The 20,243-nt window shown below is 43.7% G+C and overlaps 1 protein-coding gene and 1 long non-coding RNA gene across 3 annotated transcripts in view; one reads left to right on the forward strand and one right to left on the reverse strand.

Moving 5' to 3' along the window:
• The window catches only part of stmn4 (stathmin-like 4), a 52,142-nt gene that overhangs the window by 6,537 nt on the left and 25,362 nt on the right, over positions 1–20,243 (reverse strand). Inside the window, exon 1 of one of the 2 annotated variants that reach the window (XM_080882389.1) lies at positions 5,659–5,744. The exons of the other annotated variant lie outside the window; for it this stretch is intronic. The gene's annotated coding sequence lies outside the window, so the exon portion shown is untranslated. Of the gene's footprint in view, positions 1–5,658; positions 5,745–20,243 lie in introns of those variants that run through there. 2 annotated transcript variants of the gene reach the window in all.
• On the forward strand, positions 13,043–19,662 carry LOC308397334. Its single transcript, XR_013971724.1, has 3 exons — positions 13,043–13,402; positions 17,530–17,674; positions 19,498–19,662. It is a non-coding gene; the product is annotated as an uncharacterized lncRNA (long non-coding RNA).

The raw sequence follows: 20,243 nt of genomic DNA on the forward strand, positions 1-20,243 counted from the left end.
TCTGTTTTTCAATGAATTTGGCAACTGAAAAAAAGCAGATTGCACCGAGGCACAAAGGCAGCAGAGTAGAACCACCTGCCGTCGTCTCCTCCTCAGATGGTGATAGGTTTGTAGCTTGAACCTATTCGCTGGAACGTTGAAGACAATATAATTACACAGCAAGCAAGACACGAAGTAGGCAAAGTTCTTCATGTTTCTCGTGCACGGGAGAGAACCGGACAAACGCCGTTCCTTCGCTTGACCCTAGTTGCTCTCGTCCGCTCCCCCGTAACACTGCTCTTTTATTGAGGTTACATGAATATGCATAGGTTCATTAACATACGACATATACACACACACAAAGAGTACCTTGCCTTTGTGTGTGTGTGTGTGTGTGTGTGGTCAGAGTGTGACCGCATAAATGACAACTCTAAGCATATATGAGTAGATATTTCTAAGCATAAATAACAATCACCAATACAAAACCTAACAGATGGTCTCGTCAGCACTGAGCTGTTATAAATGTGTCTCTATCAAAACTTCTATCATTTCTTTAACTCTGAACTGTTTCAATGAGCCTGATCGATAATCCAAACAGACACACTTATCTGCCTCATCGGTGCTCTAAAACATTTTGTGTGCTAATTGGATAATCTCATCCTTTTAGATTCTGGGAGTGCTCTGCACAGCTTACTGACCCTTCCTCGGTCCACTGCACACACTAATTACGTTTGCTTAAATCCTGGGAACCAGTATCACTGGCATGAGGACACACACCCAGCTCACTGTGAGGTCGAAAACAATAAAGCAACATTTGAACGTCATGTAACAGCTGGGGTCCTTGATACAGGCCTAATTGAGACATTTGCTATCTTCAGACCTTTCCCACTGTGTTTTAAAGGTAAGTGACGGAGCTCCCACCAGCCAGTGGACAACGTCACCGTGGCTACACCCATCTTTTATATTTGATCTCTGTGTATGATGTTGTTCCCTTTAGATTTAGTTGAACTCACCATCTTGAAAACCTAGAGGATGGAGCTTTGTGGGATACACTGTAGCCCAAATCAGGACCTTTTCTCAACCTTACATAATAAAAGAAAAGCAAATAACAAGTGAAGTCTAAATTTAAAGGCGCTCTGTCTTCAGACTGAAAGTCAGATGTACTTGGAGCGATGTCTACCCCACACGCGGCCCCATTACAGTCAGCATTCATCAGTCCTGTTAGTTCTTCTCAATTTCTCATGTGAAGAGTGCCTGCTTGTGTCGTTTCTGACATTAGGAACAAACGACTGGCATGTGTCACATTAATGATGTCCGGTCCCACTCTGTTAGTCCATTAAGGCCTCAGTCACGGGCTTAGAGACTGGTCAGTGACAAATGAGTATGTATTACCTGACTGGTTGCTGAGTGGTTGCTGGAGATTACTGGCAGTCGCCACAGTCACCTGCAAACAACCCAGCCGCATGTAGTGAAGCTTGACCAAGTGTGATGCTGACTGGAAACCACTTAGTGAGTAGTTGCCGAGGCTTGTAGACAAGTTGCCATTCCCCATGCAAGCTAGGAGTGCAGCCAGAAAGTGAAACTAAGCAGAGTCTTTGATCGAAACTTAAAATGTGGTGTGACGTAGAGAGCACCTATATAAATTATTATTATTATTATTATAAATATCTAGGCTTCCGTTTGTGCTTCAGACCTGGGGTTGTGTGTTCAGGTCTCCATATCCCAGATATGTAAAATAAAGATCATTTTTAAAGTAAAAGGACCACTTTTGAGCCGTGTCTTTTTTGGCCGTAAAGAATCCAAAACAACCAAATTTAATACAAGCAAACCTGTATACCAGTTGGCAATTTAGCAACTTCCTGCAACCACTCACACCAGTGATGTGTGACTAGGTTCAACCAGATGCAACCAGTTGGGGAATACTGTTTATTTTCTAGTGACCAGTGGTTTCCACTCAGTCTTCAACCAGTTTGCTATAAATTAGAATCCCATTTAATATGATGGTGAATTGATATTAAATGATGCTAAACACTGCCAGCACTAGTGCTAGCTGATAACTCCCCGAGCTCCACCTTTTCCTCCAAATGTGATCACATCAGCAAAACCGAGATAACACAAATGCTAAACTCAAAGCTTTAACATGTTCGTAAACAGCTGAAACTACCTAAAAATTATTTTATTGTCTTTTGGCTTTTTATCTGGATGCACTAACAATTAAAGGTGCTGGATGTGTTTCAAGCTATGCCAGTTGCCTGTTGAACGTTTACTCAGACAGAAGCAAATGAGCATATTTCCCAAAAAGTGTCTGTCTGTCCGTCTACAAATGAGCCTGTCAGCAAGCCTGAACGTCCGTCTCCACACAGAGACACAAGTGTCCTAATGAGACAACCCGCATTACCGAGGAAGACAGATAGCTCATTATACTGCAGTGAGCTCAGGCTCACCTGGCCACCCTGACACTTGTCTGTTCCCTGAGGGACAGACAAGGACAAACACATGATTTTGCACAGCACACACACACTAATCAAGCAGTAAACGAACTGCTTTGCTGCACTGTTGTAATGCACACGCACACAGGACACACACAGCTGCTTCTCATATTATGAAGCCACCCAGGTTGCAGATCAATGCACTGCTTCCTGCAGGAGTAAGAGTGTGTCACTTCGAGTTTGGGAGAGAGACAGAGGGTGGAAACATTTGGGGTGGTGTTGGTGGGAAATTTTGCTGACAGCTACCTTATAGGCTGTTGAGGTTTTTCATTATCCGACTGTATGATATTCACTGAATTTGAATCTGTGCTCCTTAATTGGTAGAGTCTTAAACAAAGAAAAAAAGCAAACAAGCCCCCAAACAACAGCAGCGAGCACCGATTGCTATCAGAAAATGTATATCCCCCAACTAGTCGGCAGTGTTTCCTGTAAGTCGCTGCTCTGGCTGGTTGAAATCTATTGAAGGTTCTGCACCTTCTTCTTGTCCTGGTGGTTGCTTTGTTTGTTAGCAGTGTGAATGTAGTTTGGCCGTAAACACTTGCTAACTATTAGCTGAGCGGTAGTAAAACGAAAGAATGAGGTGCACTTACTTACTTTCAAGGAAAATGGTCCACGTTTGCAGTTTGTGTCACACTGTTCACGGTTTCACTATAACTCAGAGATTATACAAAACCACCACCTGTGTGGCAGCATGCTAGTGACCAAAGCAATCACATGTACGTTTTTGCCAACCGGTCAAGGAATACACATATTTTCTCAGGCATGTTTGGGTCGCAAGGAAAAAACGGGGCTCACTGAGAGGTCTCTAGGCCCATGTGACCGGAGCTTTTGGCTCATTTCCCCAGCCATCAACCTCCAGCAACCTTTTATCACTAGTCACTGAATATTAATTTTGCCCTCATGACCGATCCAAATGATTCTGGATCAGTCTCATTTGAGCCTCCATTGAGACCATTGTTACATGCACAATGGGCGACCGTGGCTCAGGGGGTTGGGAAGCGCATCTGTAACCGGACGGTCGCCGGTTCGATCCCTGGGCTCTCTGTCCTGGTCGTTGTGTCCTTGGCCTACCGCCTACTGGTGTTGGCCAGAGGGGCCGATGGTGCGAAATGGCAGCCTGGCTTCTGTCAGTGTGCCCCAGGGCAGCTGTGGCTACAACCGTAGCTGCCTCCACCAGTGTGTGAATGTGAGAGTGAATGAATAGTGGCATTGTAAAGCGCTATATAAATCCAATCTATTATTATTAAATCTTTGCCTTGACCACTTGCAGAGAGTCAGGTAAAAGAACTGATGCTATTCATGTTTTACGCTAAAGATGGAGCTAACAGCCAGGTAGCTTAGCAAGGAGACCTGAGAGTTGACTGACTCAAAAAACTGACAAGTATGAAACTCATTCATAAATTCTTGGTTTTATTGGCTGCTTCAATAACAATACAGCTAAGTGGGAATTAGCACTGAGCAGAGCCACGCTAGATGTTTCCTTTTGTTTCCGGAAATTGTGCTAAGCTAAGCTAGCATTGTCAGCATGAATGATTTGTCATATTTTAGAATATTTTATATTTTTCAGCACTTTAACATTAAAATGACATTCAGTTACTTATTGATTGATAAAAAAAGAAAGATTGTATCCGACTGTGTGTTTCCTCAGGTCTGAAGAGGTTTTCTTCCTGAGAGGCTTTAAGCCTCGTGGTAAAAGTAATATTAGGGCACTTTTCTGGTCAGACTTAGAGTAACGAACACTGATTTGATAAAATTTAAATAAATGAATTGGTTATTCTAAATTTAATATACAGTGCTTTATGTCTATAGAGTGAAGCACAGCACAGTATGAATGCATGGCTTGTAGCTAAAGCGTGTTTACTAACCTCTATATAAATGTGCCACGTACATTTTTATTTCATATTCTTTCTCAGCATCACTAAATCATATTTATTTTGTAGTTTAGCTGCATAGGTCATATATAACCACTTTCTCCTCCAAATCCTTCTCATCTCACTGAATTTGTTGTTTAGGAGATCATTTCTGAGAGTCGATTAAATCTGTATAAAACCTTCTTATCTTATTATCGTCCTATTTCAAAACGTTCTCTGAAACTGATCGGCATGGTCTGCACATGTCTCGCTCAACACAAACACACATATTCTTTCAGCTGTGATTTGTACTTGAGCTGATATTTGCTTTTCTAACAGCAGTCGTCTCATTTCCATTTTTCACAGCACTGAGCTCAAGAAGAACGTTTTTTTGTTTCCATGGGAGCAGAATTTCATGTACTACTTGTAATTGTATTTCTTGTTTCTAATATTATAATATTAATAATAATAACTCTGTACTTGTGTCATCACTTAGCATTGTTCATAGCAAACACCAGGATTGATCAGACTCTCGGAGACAAAACATTCCTCTGACATTGGTTTTGTCTTCACAGATTGTTGTCCGTGAAGGTTCTCAGTCATCCAGGTCATCGTAGCCCTGTGGGAGTGTCCCCCAAGAGGGACAATAGGGCTTAGATCTGGGATCTCCATTTTCCACCATTTGAGACTAGAACTGAAGAAGCTTTTCGGACGAGAGGTGAAACGTCTTCAAGCAACTTAAAGAAGTCCAGACGCTTTTCTTTCCGAGCTCCTTAGACTCGACAGATTGTTGTACTGTTATGTTTTTCTGCTCCTAGAAAGCTGCTATGCATGCATATTAATCAATTCACTGGGAGATTACTGCTACAGCAAAGAAACTGCAGACTTAAACCTGATCAACCAGACAAATCTGAACTTCTGACGGTTCTGAGCACATTTTAAATTCAGACCCTCGCCTGTATGACTCTGCCTTATGCACAAACACATCAAAACACCCTCCATTTTCTCCCCGGTCTCTCTGTCTGCCTCTCCTTCCTTAAATCAGACACAAAGCTGCATTTGGACATATGGAGAATCAATAATAAATGATGTCTCACGCTCTACACTTTGACGATACACTCGGTTCTCTCCCTTTCTGTCGCCTATCAGCAGGAACCTTTGCCGCTGCATCATCACTCTGCCTTCCTCACCCTCACCCTGTTCCACCCCACGGACACGCTTGAATACACGCACATGCAGGTACTGCTCATTCATGCCATGAAAGTTAACCTGAAGAACCCAAAGTGGCACACAGTGCAACACAGATGTGTGCAGCCGTGTGTCTGGCGCTGCAGACTTACCCCCCTCTGTACGACGTCTTCTCCGCTGCTGATGTTGAACCGGTGACTACGGTTACCCCGTCTGGCTGCAAGGATGCAGGCGCCAGGCAACAGCATCAGCAACAGCATCGATGCTGCCTCCATGACATCACCATGGAGACGCCTCATTGGTCTGAGACGCTGCCAGCATCTGATCCTTTCAGCCAATGGGAGCAGACAGGAAGGATGGTGGGGAGGGACGTCAGCTCTTTGTGTTGTACTGCAGGGTGGGTGGTGGAATCAGTGTTTTAATGTATGGTGCAGGAGTGTGTGTGTGTGTGTGTGTGTGTGTGTGTGTGTGTGTGTGTGTGTGTGTGTGTGTACTGTGCATGAGAGAGAGTTCAGGGAAGTAGTGTGAGAAACTGGGGGAGCTTTGTCTCAGCATGAGGCCCAGATAGGAAGCACGCAGAGCTCTAAATTATTTAGATCCTAACTGTAAATACAGGAGCGAGAAGAAAATCTCGAGCACATGCCGTGTATCACACATAGTTGTTATGGCAAGTATTATTATAACCACAAATACCAGTTCTTCTAAAGAGGAGACTGGGGGAAAGCCTTGTAAATGCTGTTATTTTCCAATGTTTCACTGCTGTAATCTACAAACAATATGTACCTGCTGCATATAAGCTTTTAATCATACACCTGTGCTCTTCCTATTTGGCATTAAGGCCTTCTAGCAGTGCTCCTAGTGTAATATCCACAGCATTTTATTCCTGTAGAGGTTAACAGCACATTCTGGGCAAAGAAAAAAATTCTGTGTTGCAGTTTAAGGTTGTATTGCAGCCGACTGTAAATGTTAGTTTACAAGCATCGCCGTTCAGCTCCACTGTATTCACAAATAAAAGTACATGACAGTATATTTACAGTTTTTCACGTTTTTCAAAATGTATTAAATTTTTACAGGGGATGTTTACAGCTACTGTACTTTACGCATGTTTTACTGTAATGCAGCCGCTCTGTGATCGCTGCTTCTATCTTTGAACCTCAGTATAGTGATCTGTATCTGCAGTCTCAGGCTGAACCACTTAATGCAAAGTAACATTAAATTACACATTTTTCTTTCATGTTTAAGGAAGGTTAAAGGTTTTGGGCGTGTCGTTTATTGATATACTGAAAAGTAAAAAGGACAGGGTGGCTTTGTTAGCTTAGCGTTAGCTTGGCGATCTGATAGCCACACTACTGTATGTGATGACATCATTTCCACTTGACTGTAATGTTTTTTTCTGTATAATGTTTGGTTCAAAGATAAAGTTTTTACAAATGTTGCATATGAGAAAACACTGACAGTCGTACTGTAATGTGTGATTGTGATCTCAGACTCCTAATGTTTTTTATCCATATCAGATCACATGACGTTGTTACGTTGCCAACCAACCACCTAAAATCGCACTTTTGACTGCACTTTATATACACTGGGTTACTGTAGCAGACAGTGCCACGTGATTATGCAACTTTTAACACCTTTTACTGATATGACCCTTAAGCGGTGTGTACACTACTCTCTGTGGCCACACCTACAAATGGCAGCTAGCTTCCAGTTATCACTTTTTGTAGCATTTCTTCAATTTAACACCTTATAAAAGCATAGTATGATTTTCATAACAAACAGAATCAGTAATTTATAGTCACAATTTATACGTGAACTCTTGTGACAACATCATGTTGCCTAGCAACCACCTACAAACCAGCTAAAATGACCCATTTGTTGCATTCATGTACCTACACCATCCTTTCATTAATATCATATGATGCAATATGCTTGATGCTTCGTTAGAATATTTTAATACATTTTGTTGAGACGAATCGTGACAAAGCTCTGTTGTTGGATCCCGGCAGCCACAGACTGCCACAGTGACCGTTGTGTTATTACTGGCCTAATGTGACACCAGAGTCGCTCTGGAAAGGCCTGCGAATCCTAACGTGATGTTAAACGCTGTTTGCAGAGTGTTATTGCACTTGGTCTCACAGTAGCTCTGCTGCAAAGCTGGCATGATCGTGTGTTTGGAAAAGCTTGGAGCTCATCTGCGTTTTTCCCCGGGGGAACACCACTCCTACTAAAGCTCCCACTCAAACTTCTTCCTGTAGTGGATCTGAACGCCTGTTAGCAATGCTTTTGTTATAGAGCCTTGAGGCGACTGTTGTTGTGATTTGGCACTATATAAATAAAACTGAATTGAATTGAAATTATAGCTGATTCGGACGATGTCAATAACAACACAGCTGTTTTAAATAGCTATGCTGTCAAGACATCAGAGTAATAAGGAAGGCTTGACAGTAGCAAAATAAAATGTAAAAGAACAGGGCTTAAGGACAGGACAGTGAATACTGAGAAAACCCTCTGCTGATGCAGCTCACACAAGCAACATGATGTCACCACGGCGTCCACCAGCACATGAAAGAGCTCACGGTGCAGCAGGAGAGAGAGCGATATGCATGAGGTCACATTAGGGCGTGTCCCGCTGTCGCTGTCTCCTCTTCTCCCCTCACCGTGCTGACTGTAAACCAACGTGTGACACTGGACATCACACACATCCTGGAAATGAGCTCATCAGGGGAGGGGAGAGAAAAGAGACACAGAGAGGAGTAAGGAGTGGTGGAGGAGACACCCTCCAACATCAAACAGATTATTTCAGTGATTCTGGGGGAACAAAGATAAGAGGGAGGGCCCGAGCAGGGGGAAAACAAGAAGTGCCAAAAAAAGAGGGGTGCCGACAGGGAACACCCACGGGAGAAGTTGGGAGAGGAGCAAGAAAAATGCTCCTGGGGAAACAGCAGGAGGGATCAGAGGTTTTACAGAACAGCCTCTGTACGCTGGGACGAGCCGGAGAAACGGACAAACTGAATCTTTCCTCCAATAAAAAAACTAAAAACCCATCTCTACCTTCAGGTGGTGGTGACCTGGTTATAGTCTTCTTCACAGTCAGTCACATATGTTTTTAGACGATTTTGATGCTCAAAAGCAAAACAAGTATGCAGAGAAGGCGGTACTCATCTTAAACCAAACTCATATCCTGATAACCACTTAAGGGCCTGCAGTGAACGCGCACACTCTTCCCCACTATGTCTGCACTCTGCAGGTCTGCAGACCCTCGTAGCCTGTAAAATATAAACAATTACAGCAGCTCAGTGGCAGCACGAGAGTCTGACATCATCCTCCCGATGAGATCATCCCATAAAACTACTGGTCTTACTCATTCAGCTAAACGTGAATGTGTGTGTGTGTGTGTGTGTGTGTGTGTGTCCGTGTGTGTCCGTGTGTGTCCGTGTGTGTGTGTGTCCATGTGTGTGTGTCCGTGTGTGTGTGTGTGTGTGTGTGTGTGTGTGTGTGTGTCCGTATGTGTGTGTGTGTGTCCGTATGTGTGTGTGTCCGTATGTGTGTGTGTGTGTGTCCGTATGTGTGTGTGTGTGTGTGTGTGTGTGTGTGTGTGTGTGTGTGTGTCCGTATGTGTGTGTGTGTCCGTATGTGTCCGTGTGTGTGTGTGTGTGTGTGTGTGTGTGTGTGTCCGTATGTGTGTGTGTGTGTGTGTGTGTCCATGTGTGTGTGTCCGTATGTGTCCGTGTGTGTGTGTGTGCATGTGTGTGTGTGTCTACGAGAGACTGAGGAACTCTAGTGGGTGGTGCAGGTGTCAGTTGTAGGACAATCAGATTAGCTGTAACAAACTGTGCTGTGATGAGATTGAAGCTGAAGGGCTTTTAAAAGCATTGATCTGGACGAGGGAAAGCCACTCCCACACCAAGTGAAGACTAATCCCTTTTTCTCTGAACTACAGAAAAGTTAAAGCGCCGTTCACCTCGACTCAAACTAAATTTAGCCTGCATTAACGCTACGCTAACAGAAGCTGTAAAACAGAATCGGTAACATGACCACATCCTTTCCACTCTGTCGCAGCGCTGCTAATACCAGCAAAGTTGTCCTGACATGTTGTGCAGGCTTCATGCTTGTGCATGTTTGTCAAAGACAGCCTGTCTGCAGCCGGCTGTTACCATGGAAACAGAGAACTGAAAAATGCAGCGAGAAAGGTGAATGACTACCAGAGAGTGAGTATTTGCTCATGCGCTATTTTTGTGCACAGGTTGAAAACACCTTGGAAACGTGTTGGTTTTAGTGACCAGCAGCGGCTGCAGGAGCCTCGTGGAGCTGTGTGATGCCTTAAATATGTGGCATTTCATTGGAACTGTGCATCAGCGCGCTCATGTACGCCTATGGAGGCAGAGATCGTTACACAACTAAAATCATCATTTGCTAAAAATTTCAACTGAAGGTTTTAGTTTGTCACAAATGCTAATCTGACAAACTGTGTTAGCCATTTTAAGATGCCAGTGCAGTCTGGGCCCCGGTCTGATGGGCCTGGGCCCCCCTTCCCTGGCGGGTCGCGGAGGGTGGGAGTGCCTACTGGGGTCAGCGGGGGAGCTGGCCCCAGGGAGGGGTTACCTGCCCCTCCCTTCCTTCCCTCCCCATCTCCAGCTGCCTCCCTCTTCCCGCTCCTCCACAACCACCCACACATGCAGGGCCTTGGAGTGGGGGTATGTCACCAGGGTGCAGAGGAGGCTACCCCCCCCCCCTGTCCCCTTCTGGCTGCCTCTGCCTCAATTTTATCCCACATCTTAGACATTCACATTATTCACACTCTCATTACACATACATATAGGATCTTGGGGGTGGGCACAATCACGGAGTCCAAATCACCATCAGGGTGTATACCTCACCCCTGACGTCGTTGCCCACCTCTCAATTTTAAATACACTTAGTCATTGAGGGTTAGCAGGAGGGACTATGCGCTTACCTGCTGCTCCTTGGCAGGTAGCTCCATGCCCTCCTGGGTTTTAATTGCACCTTAGAACACATATGCATCAACACTACAATGAGCGGGTGGAGGGAGGTTTGGAGTCTTCTCCCACCCCCATTCTCTGCGGCCTGCTGGAGCGGGAGGGCTAGTAGGAGGAGTTGGCCGTCCGACTGCGGTCTGGGGTGTGGGGCCTCCCTGCTGCTGCGGAGTCGGGGTGGTCTGCCTCTCCCCACCGCAGGGAAAAGGGTAACACCACCTGGGTCTGGGTGCAATTCCCCCCTCCAGGGGCAAAGGTACCTAGACCCGGTTTGTAGAGTACGCTTGGGGAGTGTGATCGTGTGTACAGCGTCTCTTTATGTCTGTCTCCACGTTGGTTGAGTGTGGAGTGAGTGCATATGAGAGCATGAGGGTGGGAATGGATGTTTGTGTCTGTGTGTGCCTGTATGTCTGTGTCTATATGTCAGGTTGGGTATCAGACGCCACCTCTCTGGGGACATCTCAGGCCCTCCAAGGTTTGGAGGCCTATCTCCACCCACCACCACTTCCCCTGCCGGTGGCGGACTCCCTCAGGTGTCGGTGTGTTGGTGGTTCTTTGTGTCTGGGGGTGGGCGTCCGGGTACACACCGGCTCACTCCTTGGCGGCCGCTTGTCGGGGCCTGGGGCCTGGGGCTCGCTCGGGCCCCCTTTGGAGGTGGGGTGCCCCCGGCCTCTCGGCCTGGGGCTCGGTCACTCAGGCGCAGCTGGGGGCCGGCGGAGCTCACGGGCGCGTCACTGCAACCCCCCCTGGCTTCTGCTCCGCGGCTGCTGAGTGAGCCCTCATCTGGGACTCTCCTCAGCTCTTACTGGGACAGTGGCGCGGCTGCCCCTCTGTTGGTCTTCCTTGGTCTCTTGTGTTCTGGGGGCCTCTGGATGTCTGGAGTTTTGATCTCCTCCATACCCGCTTCACACCCTGGAGGACGGGGCTGTGGCCCCCCCACACTCCCTAGCAGATCATTACATGGAGAAACCTTTGGAATGCAAGCATGCTGATCCACACAGGTATGCACACATGGGTATTCACAGACGCGGACTAAAGCTTTCTTGGCTGCTGCCTCAAAGCACACTGTGCGCTGTCTATCTTGCGTGCTGCACAATATCGTTTATTACTTAGTAAATACTGATATCTATGACTAGCTAGTTTATTGTGATGGTGCTTTGTTTTCTCTATTATTATGTTGCTCTTTGTTGTTTGCTGTCTCCTCTGTTTGTTTGTTTGTTTGTTTGTTTTTTTTTCTCCATACAGGTGACCCAGGAGTTTTTTTTTTTTTTTTTGTCTCTCTTCCCCCCTCTTCTCACCGTCTCTTCTCCCCTTTGGTTTTCTTTCTTTCTCTCCCCCTCTCTCTCTCATTCATTCCCCCTGTCCTATTTATTAAAAAAAAAAAAAAAAAAAAAAAAAAAAAAAGATGCCAGTGCAGTAGCAAGCAGAAGGTTTCCTGCTGTATTTTATCTACCGAAGCATCCAAGCTCAGCACCTGGGTAACGCCGGCCCATTTTTAGAGACTTTTTCCTACTTAGGAAATCCAAATGGTAAAAGGTTCATTCCAAAATCACCATATGGGACTTTTTTTGGACTGTGGCTGAAATGAAACCCAACTCTAAATCTGGACAGCTTCTGCTGACCTGCTGAGGTCATCAGAAGGTCAGGTTAGGATCTGAGTTGACCTAATCTTGTGCCATACAAGTGTTTTTCTATAAAAGTCCTACAAATAAAAAGATTCCAAGTGTTTTGTCTTTTAGTTGATGACACTGTTTCAGTTATATTGTTGGTTTATGATCAGAGCCTAAATAAAATGAATTTGCTAACGATCAGAAAAATCCAGAAAAATGGAAAAAATGAGGAAAAGGTTCAAAATAATTGTTATTTTGGATGCTTAAAGTCAACAGACTAAACATGCAGATTCGACCCATCATCAACTTCATCAGGTCTTCATAAAAAAAAACACAAAACAGTCCATCTCATATCCAAGTTTGACTGTTTTTTTCTATCAGGGAAACCAAATGTGCCTGTGAGGCAGATCATTTGTTTCCTGTGTGCTTTCCTGTCGTCCTGGATCTTTTCGTATTTCCTGAGCATGCGGACTGATCCAGGATGCTTGCGTCCCTTAATGGGCATAAAACATTTGCAAACGACTTCCGTACAATAACATGGACATCAATAAAGTTGCTTGTTAAAGCACGAAGACTGTGTGAAGCAAACCACATGGAAGCAGCAGTGTGTCAGTGGGAGAAGCGCTCAGCAGCAGCAGCAGCTGCAGCCTGGGGTAAAGCCACTTTCATTTTCCCTGTGTGGGCGCCATCTTCTGGACAACCGTGGTCATGTTTCCTGACGAGGCACAGGATGTTTTAACCCGAGTTTGAACTTGCCCCAGTGAACCTCTTAAACTAAAGCCTCGCTCTTTGGCTCCCAGAGATGATACATGAGATGGTGAACAGCTGTCTGTGTTACACGGTCACCTCTTGTTGTTTTCCTTTGTCTCCTCTCATTTACCAGAATCCCTCCGAGTGCTTCCCTTCAGGCCCAGAGTGAGCAGTTCCAGGTATCTTTTCTAATGTTGATAGATATTCTGTGTAACAGTTGGTGAAATGTTAGTATTTGACCACTAGGCGGAGCTCTTGTAATGATAATGTAACTAACTCATTTTATTTTGTATGTTTTATTTTTGTGTTGAGCATGTTAACATTTTCCTTTTTTGCCTACCGGATTGGTGTACAGTTAATTTGATACATGGAAAATAGCCGGTTAATTTTGTAAATATAAGGTAAGGGCAGAGGTCACTTCCTGTTTTGGGAAGTAAGGTCAGAGAAGCTGCTCATGGTGACGGTCTAGCCGTGTGAATGTTAAAGAAGAAATAAGTCCTAAGTTCCAGTTACACCGGTTTGTCTACTTGCAGGCCAAAGTGGTATGTTTGTTTATATTTTGTGAATTTTATATTGTAATATGTTTTAATGCTGAAATATAATTTTCTTGTACATTTGTATTCACTAGTTCTACGGTGTACCTGTACGTTAAGAGAAGCACAGTAAACATCAGTAAAGAAGAACTCTCGTGTCTCTCGTGTATGTGTACAAGCCGGCATATTCTGGTTTTACTGGTGTACTCTCTTTATTTTTTTATTTTCATTTTTTTGCCTGCCCCGTTTGGCTCTTTTGCCATCAGAATTATTGTCTAAAGGCAAAGAAAGATGCCCAACAGATTTACTTTACCAAATCAACCAACCCAGCCTTGCTGTATTGGTCTATTTGATTCGCCTTTTATTGTTTATTTTATTTTAATCTGCTAAATACGGGACAGACTTGACTGGGGAAAAGAAAAGGGAGAAAGAAAGAGGGAAAGAAAAACAGCGGGGAAGAGGAACGGTGATAAAGGGCAAAAAAACCCAAAACCAACAAAATAAGCAGACAAAAAATACATCTGTCAATCACCTGGATCACCTGTTGAGAAAGAAAAAAGAGAAAACAAGCAGAAAAAAAAGAGCAATATAATAAACAACATCATTACCATGCTCTATGGGAATATAACAGTAAATACTAAATATTAAAATGGCCTGCATTTGTATAGCGCTTTTCTAGTCCTTAAGGACCCCACAGCGCTTCACACTACATTCAGTCATTCACCCACACATTCACGCACTGGCGATGGCAGCTACATTGTAGCCACAGCCGCCCTGGGGCGCACTGACATTATTGTGCAGCACGTAAGATCGACAGCACACAGTGTGCTTTAAGGTAGGAGCCAAAAAGGGTGTAGTTTGTGTGTGTGAGCACCCGTGTGTACACCTGTGAGCATGAGCGCGCTTGTTTTAAAAGGTTCCTTCATGTAATGATCTGCTAGAGCAGGGGTGGGCAAGCTCAGTCCACGAGGGCCGGTGTCCCTGCAGTTTTAGACGTGTCCTCGAACCAACACAGCTGATTTAAATGGCTAAATTAGCTCCTCAACGGCTGTATCCCAATTCAGGGTCTGCAGCCTTAAAGTACGCAGCCTCAACGATCCTCAAGGGCCATGTACTTAAAGACCACTAAGGCCGGAAGTGCGAGGCTTGTGAAATGGGACGGTCTAGCCTCTGTTGCGCTGCCCAGGTTGCCTAGCAACCATGATACTAACAGCTGGAAACGTGTCATACAGCTGTGTTTGACAGAGATGAAGGAGAAAATCTTTTGTTCATTCGTTTGTTTGTTTCTACATGAGCTTTGATCATTCTCTGATTAAGCTCAGCTATTAAACGGCGAATATTTTAAAGTAAAGGCTTTAAAACCAAGTTAGTACAAACGTCACTGATGTCACATGACTTTGCCGACATGTGGCCACCAGTAATGTTTTCATGTTCTTCATTATTAAACATTTGCACATAAATAAGTGACATCATATTCAGTACTTACTTAAAGTTTACTCTTCGGCCGCCCCTCATCCGCCGTTTTTTTCGGCAAAATTATCCACACCCACCGCCGCGCTATGCATTCTGGGATATGTTGGGCCACGAAGTCTACACCGCCACGTCCTTAAAATTCAGGGAACTTAAGGACGCATTTGAGGGCCGCATTTCGAGCAGCCTTCGAATTGGGACAGCCTTCGTCGCGTCGCGGTGACGATCGGAGCAATTAATCGGGAAGACTGTAGATTTTGACCAGTTCATTGAGTAATCTGATATTCTTGCAAAAGAGTTTATCAATGCAATCACCCCAGAGATATTGGTTTGTGAGTTTTGGAGAAAAAGTAACACATCATCCGCATAAAGGCTGATTTTATGTTCCACGTTCTTACATTTTATGCCCCTAATTACTGAATTCTGTCTAATTGCTGCTGCTAGTGGTTCAATAAAAATTGCAAACAGTGAAGGGGAGAGTGGGCATCCCTGCCTGGTGCCCCTCAGGAGACAGAAGCTGGAGGATGTCTGGTCATTTGTTCTAACACAAGCTGTTGGGGAATTATATAATATTTTTAACCAGTTGATGAAAGAGGATCCAAAACCAAATTTGTGTAAAGTTGCAAATAGAAATTTCCAGTTAACTCTGTCACACGCTTTTTCTGCATCTAAAGAAAATATTGTAGTTTCTAGGTTTTTACTGTATGAGTAGTCTATCAAATTAAGTAATCTTATTTTGATAGACTCTTATTTTCTCCAGTCTCTTTGAGAGAGCTTTGCAGATTATTTTAAGGTCTACATTTATAAGGGATATTGGACGATAGCTTGAGGGATATACAGGGTCTTTGCCTGGTTTTAGCAGGAGATTAATGTTTGCAGAATTCATATTTGATGGAAGTCTGCCCTTTTCTTTAATTTCCAACAACGTTCTGTAGAAAACTGGTGCTAGAATCGACCAGAATTCTTTGTAGAATTCTGCAGGAAAGCCATCTGGACCTGGAGCCTTATTATTGGGCATACTTATCAGGGCTTCCTGGAGTTCACCTGGTGTCAGTGGTGAATCCAGTGCCATTGCTTGAGTGTCTAATAATTTTGGAAGAGTTATGTTGTCCAAAAACTGATCAATTTCCTTTTTATATGGGTTTATTTGTGGTGAATACAACGTTTTATAGAAATCCCTGAAAATGTTGTTTATTTGTATCGGTTCATATAATGTGTTCCCAGATGAATCTTGAACAGCACATATAGTTGTTTTTTCTTTATTTATTTTTAGCTGGTTTGCTAGAAATTGACCGGATTTATTACCATGTTCATAATTTTGTAGGCGTAGTCTTTGTACTAAGAATTTTGTTTTTTTATCAATTATCTCATTTAATTCTAGTTTTGTTTTGCGTATTTTGTTCAGTGTTTCCTGATCTTGGTGGGACGCGTAGGCTTCTTCTAGTGATTTGATGTTTTTTTCTAATTCCTGAATATTTTTGTTTTCTTTTTTCTTTTTATGTGATGAGAAAGAAATTATTTTACCTCTCATCACAGCTTTCCCTGCTTCCCATAGAACAGAAGCTGATGTTTCGGGAGTGTCATTATAGTTCAAATATGAAGTCCACTCTTTTTTAAAATATTTAATAAAGTCTTCATCTTTAAGTAGTGATATATTAAATCTCCAGTTTTTTCTTGGCGTAGTATTATTCTTGTGCATTAGTGTTAAAGATACAGGACCATGATCGCTGACAGCTATAGGATGAATCTCAGTGTCTGAAATGTCGTTCAGCAGTGAGCTGCTGACCAAAAAATAATCCAGACGAGAGTAGGAGTGATGGACATGTGAGAAAAAAGTATATTCCTTACTGGTGGGGTGAAGGGAGCGCCATGCATCGCAAAGACCAAAGTCGCTCATATACTGTTTGATTATATTTGTGGACTGCCAATTACGCTGAGTTCCCGCTGTGTTGAGCCTATCCATGTCTTCATTTAGTCCAAGGTTGAGGTCACCACCAAGAACAAGTGTGCCATCTAAGTGTTCAGAGAGTGCACTGAAAAAACCGTGAAAGACTGAGGGATCGTCAACATTTGGACCATATACACTTGCAATACATAGCTTTTTATCACGTAGATAGTTTAATGATTTGGCCGGGGAAGCTGCACTCTGGGCCTTCTTCATCACGAGATCATGGAAGCACTGATCGATGTAATCTTGGAGAGCCTCTAAACTCTCCCCGTTGTTCTCCAGGGTGTTGGAGATGATTTAGACAAATGTTGTTAGTTATAAGACAATTGATAAGTGTATTTGGTAATACTGAAGCTTAAAGGAGTTCGTTCAATTCTAAACTACCATTCGCTTTAATTTTCCGCCAAAATCTCCGGCGTCTGACGTCAGTTACAACATGAGTCACTTACCGCCCTCTTCTCTGATGTGTGCTCTCTTTATGATGCTCAGACAGGCGGTGCATGTGTGTGTGTGCAGTCCCTGTGCAGCAGAGGTCAGAGGTGACAGCTATGACTCTCCAGAGTGAGGTTGGAGCAGTCCTCAAAGACAATGCTGATACAACGATTTTCTATAAAAGTGACACCGGCTCATCGCTCTCTGTAATCTGCCTCCTGTGAACAGTGACTGTGAGACAGTTTGCATTTCCACTAAACGTGATGAACATCTCCTGTGTTTGCAGATGATGGTGGTGAGGAGAGGAAGCAGAGACTGATGCTGGTTTTACAGTGTTCACAATGAAGCTACAGCTGTCTCTCGCTCTGCTGTGAGATGACTAATGAACATGGAGGTTTCTTTTTTACTCGTCCCTTTCTTTGTGTTTCCAGGTGACAAATGACTTTGGCATTCAAACAGATAACGTCACTATCATATCAATGGTTTACCTCGCTGTATAACACAAGCATTAGTTTATTGCACCAACAGATCATCAACCTGACAAAATTCACCAAGCTGACAGATACGTGTGGACAGCACAAGTATTACAAAGCAGGACTACATGTCTGTTTATTTGCTTTATAGCGTCTTTGCTCTTAACACCTAATGCCTCGTTCTTCACGCCCGCCCAGCGGGGTGATGACGGGACCCCATCAGCCGTTTACACCTGAGGTTTAAAAAGGCTTTAACTCATCCAGGACCTTAAATCCCTGTGTCAGAGCAGAAGGCGCGCACGCACGCACGCACGCACGCACGCACGCACACACACACACACACACACACACACACACACACTTACTTTATCAGACTTTCATTATGACATTATTAGTAGAAGATAAAACCCTTGTGCTTCTAAAGTCAGCGTTTGCTTTGAGACAGAACGTGTCATTGTGTCGGCACCGGCTCATTGGTTGGCACTAAAAAACTCAGTTTGACTGAATTCAAGTGCAAAATGTGATCCGGTTGGCACACGGCTGCAATGGGACAACATGTGACGTCTGTGAATCCTTTCCAGATACAGTGAATATAATGTGTTTACCTTTTCATTCATGCAGCATTTTTGCATAATGATGTATGAAATGAGTTCAGTCAGGTTGGGTTGCTGTGACTTACACAAAGATCAGGAAGCGTTTCACGACTGATGAAATGTTGGCACGATTTACTATACTTTGCTTCCAAGCAGCCAGACTTTGTGCTGATGTTTCCCCAGGCTTTGTGAAGGTCTAATCCTTCAACCTGACCATTTACACCAGTGACACATTCACACACAAACTGTATTTAGAAGCACTTTGTTGCTAGCAGCCTGTCACAAAAACAGATCATCTGTTTCCATTTCTTTGGTTACATCTTTGAAGAAATGGCAACAATGACACCGTCTGACCGGCGTGAAAGAACACCGGTTAGATGGTTCTCAAAGAGCTCTTAGCTGAAAACTTGGCATACCTCAACACAGAGTGCAGTGTGTCCTTAAAAAGATGAAGTACAGCCACATGAGCTGATGCTGTTGTACTGGTGTGTACTGGTCCCAGTAAAACAGCTCACTTTATTACAGATGCACTGATGTGAGCTTCCCTGCTGCAGTTGAGCATCAGTGCAGGAAAGTGTTTCCTGACATAATAATGATCACACACAATGATGGACACTTTCAATGACTCGGCATTAATGTACCTTTGAGCATTAGCAGGAGTCACCGGTGGCCTATAACAAGCTGCTCTGTAAGCCTATGACTGTATTATCTAAAGAAATGTCAGAGTAGAACGAGTGGTGGTTTCCTGAGTGTGTATGATTATGCTGAACCCGTGTTTTTGAATATTGAGTCAACAGATTATTAAACAGTTTCTCTAATAGCTTTGGGTTCATCTAAAGTGAAATGTTACGCTTCTCAAACGAGACCATGACTTGTTCCATCACTACCCTGCAGATGCTCCTCCAGGGCTTTGGGGGTGTTTCAATTTCAAATCACACTGTAGAGAAGGTGTCGCGAAATCAATCAATGTAGAGCAGTGTCACAAACCACGGAGGCCCCAGAAAAGTGCAATCAAACGGTCAGTTTATTAACAGCCCGGAGAAAACATCAGCATATGTCTTCTGACAAAAATACAGTGAGACACCAAATGAGTTGAGGCCTCAGGCCTGACACATTCCTAGATTATATGTGTTATATGTGTTGTAAGCATGCATGCAGTCAACCTTCTATGTTCTCATCTTCCCTCAGCATGTATCACCTGGACAGTCACGCCAGTGAAGCTTAAGATCCTTAATGGACGGAACATCAACTCTGAATAAGCACAAATGCAATGTGTATAAAATACTTCTGGCTGTACCTGTAATAAAAGTTAACATAATAGAAGGATCCTTAACTAAACATCCTCAATAAACAACTTTAATGCAATATCAATACTGTGAGAAATATTATTAAATGGAATAATGCAGTAAAGAATGTTATTAATGCAATTATAATGATTCAAGTTATATGGCAGCAATAAAAGAATTTCTGGATCTCCACAAAGGCCACGGCAAAGATGACCCACTTACCTCGCACCGCACCATCAGCTCACCCTTACATCCATACGGACACCATATGGAGATGGAATCTCTTAGAAATCCTCAAATAAATCAGCTATAACATTCAGCTCTCCTCTGCAGAAGCAGAGCAGGTCAAATCTATAACTGAAGCTGAAACTCAAGCCCTGAATGTTGATCAGCACGCTCCTCTCACGCTCCAGGGTAGCCAACAATGAGAGTTTCTGAGCAGTAACATGGACACGATGGTGTTCATCAATTCAGACCAGACGGACCGCAGCTTTTTCCTGTGCTGCCATCAACATCTCCACACTGCTACAGCATTTGGTGTTTCATATTAGTTAGTGTTTAACAAACGAGACATATTCTAGCATTCCTTATTCTCTGTCATATAATTAAAGACTGGTTTGTGCTCGTTACTGTGGTCGAAATATCAAA

Source organism: Rhamphochromis sp. 'chilingali' (assembly GCF_963969265.1).
Source record: "Rhamphochromis sp. 'chilingali' genome assembly, chromosome: 5".
In the NCBI taxonomy this organism is placed as follows: domain Eukaryota; kingdom Metazoa; phylum Chordata; class Actinopteri; order Cichliformes; family Cichlidae; genus Rhamphochromis; species Rhamphochromis sp. 'chilingali'.